The sequence below is a fragment of the Hoplias malabaricus genome, chromosome 10 (assembly GCF_029633855.1).
Source record: "Hoplias malabaricus isolate fHopMal1 chromosome 10, fHopMal1.hap1, whole genome shotgun sequence".
Classification (NCBI taxonomy): domain Eukaryota; kingdom Metazoa; phylum Chordata; class Actinopteri; order Characiformes; family Erythrinidae; genus Hoplias; species Hoplias malabaricus.
This window is the reverse complement of record NC_089809.1, coordinates 39,881,814-39,887,813: the sequence shown is the minus strand read 5'-3', so window position 1 is coordinate 39,887,813 and position 6,000 is coordinate 39,881,814.

Here is a 6,000-nt window from a genome sequence, read left to right as displayed (position 1 = left end):
ACAACTTACCTGGAGATTTTGGCCAAAAACCCACACTCCTCCATCAAGGATCTTAAAATGGGTTGTCATTTCATCTTCCAACAGAACAACAAGCCCAAGCACATGGCCAAGAAAACCAAAACCTGGTTTAAGAGGAAAAACATCAAGGTGTTGCAGTGGCGTAGTCAGTCTCCTGAACTTAACCCAACTTATATTTTGTAATATTTGACAGTTGTTAATAAATGTTATTCTGAGCCGTAATGTTACTGATGCATCACATCATGTTACGGATGCATCACACTCAGGCGCATTCACTGACGAGTTTAGTTGCCATGTCGTATGGATACATTTAATAAATAATTCTGTTCACTTTACTGACTGCTTCTATAACAACTCACTCTATGGAGCAGCTATATATTTGAACAGGTACCTTACTGAACCTTGACAGGCACCTTGACTTGCTGCCAACACCCAAACCTTGCATCACACACGATTTTAAGAATAAAGAGCATGTTTGCTAAGTTTCTATTTTTCTGGGGCTCTGTTTTTTGCAACACCATGGGTGTTGATCAGAGCCTCATTCATTCATGGGTTAGTTCATAAGCTCAGCAGGATGGCTCTGAACTCTTATCATATTATATATATCATATTATATCTCAAAGAAGAGGAGTACTGCTGAGTGTGTCTTTGCGAGGGGGAAGACTTTTTTTGGCATTAGTGTGTTTATAAAACTCCATAGAGCTGCGCACAGCCACATTAAACTTCACCTTCTTTAACTTGTTACATTGAATTGTAGTAGAAATAGTATGCACACGTTGCGGTGGCATTAGCACTACATAGCCGAGTCAATGATAATTAATTATTATTTTATTAATAATTAATTATTTAATTCATTTTGCTAAGCTCCATGTTTGGGAGCCATTAACTAATATGTAGTGTCCTTACCTGTCTTGAGTTTAGCTTAGACAAGTAAGTCATCTTATTTGTCACCTATTATTAATGAATTATGCTCATTGACCCACCGTGGGTTCTTGACTCTGAAATGGAATCTGAACTAGAAGTTATAATTCCACACAAGAAAGGTGCACACACAAACAAATAACCAAGGATTGGTTTTATCACAAAACTGGTTTATTAATTGTAATATCAAATAATGAATATTGATTAGACATTCATATAATAAATTCATATAATTCCAGCACGACTTCCTGGAGAATTGCAGACACTGGCCTTGTAGGTTGCAACCGCGGGCGTTCCTTTTCCCGAGGCTTTCAGACGCAGCCGTCGGAGCCAGTGGTGTTCTGAAGGTCTCTGTGGGGATTCTTTGTCGTCGCTGATCTGCCGCCTTGTGAGAGAGAGACACGTCCATGCAGGTCTCTCCTGGGCAGGTTTCCTCATCTCAGAAGGTCATTCTGAGGGTGCCTGCAGCCGTCCTCTTTGTGGCGTTGTCGTCCTTTTGAGGGTCAGAGGTCTAAGGTTTCCTTCAGGCTTTGGGTGTGGCGTTGAAATTTCGCTAGGGTTAAACTATAGCTTTTCTTAATCTGTAGTTTCTATCTGGGCCAGGCTTTAAAGGCCCAAGACTGATATGGCAGCCCAAACCATCACTGATCCACCCCCATGCTTCACTCTGGACATGCAACAATCTGGGTGGTACGCTTCTTTGGGGCTTCTCCACACCGTAACTCTCCCGGATGTGGGGAAAAACAGTAAAGGTGGACTCATCAGAGAACAATACATGTTTCACATTGTCCACAGCCCAAGAGATACACACCTTGCACCATTGAAATTGCCCACCGTGATTTGGGCAGCCGTGGTTTTATGTTTTTTTGGATACAAACCGGGTTAGCACCCAAACATCCCTTTCAGACAGCTTCCTCTTGCGTCCACTGTTGGATGCGTTTCATCCTTCTTGGTGGTATGCTGACATTACCCTGGATACCGTGGCTCTTGATATATCACAAAGACTTGCTGACTTGGTCACAGATGCGCCAGCAAGACGTGCACCAACAATTTGTCCTCTTTTGAACTCTGGTATGTCACCCATAATGTTGTGTGCATTGCAATATTCTAAGCAAAACTGTGCTCTTACCCTGCTAATTGAACCTTCGCACACTGCTCTTACTGGTGAAATGTGCAATTAATGAAGATTGGCCACCAGGCTGGTCCAATTTAGCCATGAAACCTCCCACAATAAAATGACAGGTGTTTCAATTTCATTATCCAACCCCTGTTTATGACAGTGAGAGAGAGCGCTTCACATAGGGCCCACCTCACATTCCTATCATCCATCCATCCATTATCTGTAACCGCTTATCCAATTTAGGGTCGCGGGGGGTCCAGAGCCTACCTGGAATCATCGGGCGCAAGGCGGGAATACACCCTGGAGGGGACGCCAGTCCTTCACAGGGCAACACAGACACACACACACATTCACTCACACACTCACATCTACGGACACTTTCGAGTCGCCAATCCACCTGCAACGTGTGTTTTTGGACTGTGGGAGGAAACCGGAGCACCCGGAGGAAACCCACGCGGACACGGGGAGAACACACCAACTCCTCACAGACAGTCACCCGGAGCGGGAATCGAACCCACAACCTCCAGGCCCCTGGAACTGTGTGACTGCGACACTACCTGCTGCGCCACCGTGCCGCACATTCCTATCAGCAGCCACACAATTTCTACCGTTCCAATGTTCCAATCCTACAGCTACACTGTAAGGGTGCTGTGGCAGTTTATGATCTGATCAGCAACCAGCTACCCTTAACATCTACGGTTATTCATTGAGCCCATCACAAGTACCGAAACCAGCCACTGTATCACTAGCATTTCACAGGGGTCATCAGGTAGGCACCTCCCATTGTCTGTGTTCACTGAATTAAGCCCACAACACCTCCAGGAGGATCAACAGTGCAGTCTGGTGTCCCAGACCCACCCCACTACAAGCTAGTTTTACAGTCCTACCTTACCCATAAGCATCAACAAATGTAAATCCACACATGCCTCCCTGGTGACTAAGGCTGTACCTAGCCCCGGTGGCACTGTATAATGCATGCTCAGTCCAGTGCCACCAGTTCTATGTGATCTTTACATGCAACATCACCAACAACCACAATAGCACCTCTACAGTGCATTTCGCCTACTGGTCTGTGTTGTCCTTATCCACAACCACTGACTAGACCTTTCGGCTGTATCTGATAACTCCTTCACAGCTGCCTTTAATTTCCGGCCACTGATGCCGAACTGCACAAGCAGGGATGTGGCCGACTTGGCTACAAATCCCCTACCACCTATCTCCACCGATCTTACATGTGCCTGAAACCCACGTTCCCTCTCTTTAGCAACCAAGTCCGCACACTTCAGCTTCTTCCTTTCGAATGCTTCATCTACTGCATCCTCAAGTACAGGGTGGGCCATTTATATGGATACACCTTAATAAAATGGGAATGGTTGGTGAAATTAACTTCCTGTTTGTGGCACATTAGTATATGGGAGGGGGGAAACTTTTCAAGATGGGTGATGACCATGGTGGCCATTTTGAAGTCGGGCCATTTTGGATCCAACTTTTGTTTTTTCAATGGGAAGAGGGTCATGTGAAATGCAACTTTATTCTTTCATGAGTTATTTACAAGTTTCTGACCACTTGTAAAATGTGTTCAAAGTGCTGCCCATTGTGTTGGATTGTCAATGCAACCCTCTTCTCCCACTCTTCACACACTGATAGCAACACCACAGGAAAAATGCTAGCACAGGCTTCGAGTATCCGTAGTTTCAGGTGCTGCACATATTGATGGTATGGTGCGGTATAAAGATAGTGGGACCATTCTTCATCAATGGAAACCTCAAGGCTATTGGATATGTGAAATTGCTACATGATGATGTGTTTTCCTCTTTATGCACTGAAGCTGGCACATTCCCTGAGTTTTTCCAGCAAGATGGTACACCACCACGTTATGGGTGTCAGGTCCCAAGCATTCCTAGATGAACAGTTTCCTGGAAACTGGATTGGTCGTCGTGGGCCAGTTGAATGGCCCCCAAGGTCTCCCTATATGACCCCCTTAGACTTTTATCTTTGGGGTCATCTGAAGGCAATTGTCTATGCTGTGAATATACGAGATATGCAGCACCTGAAACTATGGATACTGGAAGGCTGTGGTAGCATTTCTCCTGAGGTGTTGCTATCAGTGTGTGCATATTGGGGGGGGGGGGGGTTGCATTGACAATCCAACACAATGAGCAGCACTTTGAACACATTTTATAAGTGGTAAATAACCCATGAAAGAATAAGGTTATGCTAAAACCATTGGTTTTCTTGTGAAATTCCCAATAAGTTTGATTTGTCACATGACCCTCTTCCCATTGAAAAAACAAGAGTTGAATCCAAAATGACCGACTTTAAACTAGTCACCACCTATCTTGAAATGTTTCCCCCCTCCCATATACTAATGTGCCACAGAGGACGTTAATATCACCAACCATTCCCATTTTATTTAGGTGCATCCATATAAATGTCCCACCCTGTAGAACTGTTAACTCTATGAAATAAACTATCCGTTTACTTTCAGAGTACAGCATCATATTTGGCCTAAGTGTAGTTAACGCAATGCACTCTGGGACCTGCAGTTTTCTTTTACCTACGTCCACCAGCAATTTCAAATCTCGTGCTTCATCCAATCTACCAATATTTATAGTCTGTGCATTCTCTTAAATACGTTCCCCCTCACGCATAAACCTAATCACTTTATTACTACAACCATTCATCAATGCATTTACCTCTAAAGGTTTGCTAGCCAACATGCTAAAACACTTAGCACCTGATTATGTCTACATGTATACCTCCCATGCGACAAACTAACCTTCCAAGCTGATAGAATATGCCTCACTTTGCCAACCCTTGTACATAATCTACAACTAGGGTCTTTACCCACTGTCCAAAATTTTGTGGTGTTAGAAGGACATCACAAGTTTCTGCAAGCAAAAACGTAATACAACTTGCCTCCATCGCCCACAATTCTTGCCAAGTGATCATCTTTTCTATATTCTCCCAGCGAAGCCACTGGCCTTGTTTTGCCTGTGATGCTGCTGTGGCGCACCTTGCCTCCTCTTCCTGATTGCAAAATAAAATCAAGTCTTCATTTGCCTTCTCTCTGGTGATATGGCCTTACTAAATGCTTTCAACAAATCACCTGACCCAAGGCCCACACTGCACTTGGCCAATCACATCCCTTAATTCTAATGAGCTCCTGGCTACCTGCACTACCACTCGTGGGTTCCACTTCCTTCCTGTTTTTGTGACTGGTGCTGTTGCTTTAACCACTGCATCCTTCGATCCTGACTAAATCATACTGTGACTCACTTTTGCACATTTAAATTCCTCAAGTAAACTTGAGTGATAGCTCCAGTACCCCTCTCCCATACCATGCCACACTAATTATATATATATATATATATATATATATATATATATATATATATATATATATATATATATACCTTGCATATTATACTCATTCATTACACACAGACTGATATTTCAAGTTTTTATTTCTTTTAATTTGATGATTATAACTGGCAACTAATTAAAACCCCAAACCTCAGAAAATTAGAATATTACTTAAGACCAATACAAAAAAAGGATTTTTAGAAAGGCTGGCCAACAGAAAAGTATGAACATGAAAAATATGAGCATGTACAGCACTCAATAGTTAGTAGGGGCTCCTTTTGCCTGAATTACTGCAGCAATGCGGCGTTGCACGGAGTTGCTATGTTTGTGGCATGGCTCAGGTGTTATGAGAGCCCAGGTTGCTCTGATAGTGGCCTTCAGCTCTTCTGCATTGCTGGGTCTAGTGTATGGCATCTTCCTCTTCACAATACCCCATAGATTTTCTATGGGGTTAAGGTCAGGTGAGTTGGCTGGCCAATTAAGAACAGGGATACCATGGTCCTTAAACCAGGTACTACCTGGAAACCTATGTCTTGCATACGTCTGTGCATGGTGGTTCTTGAAGCACTGACTCC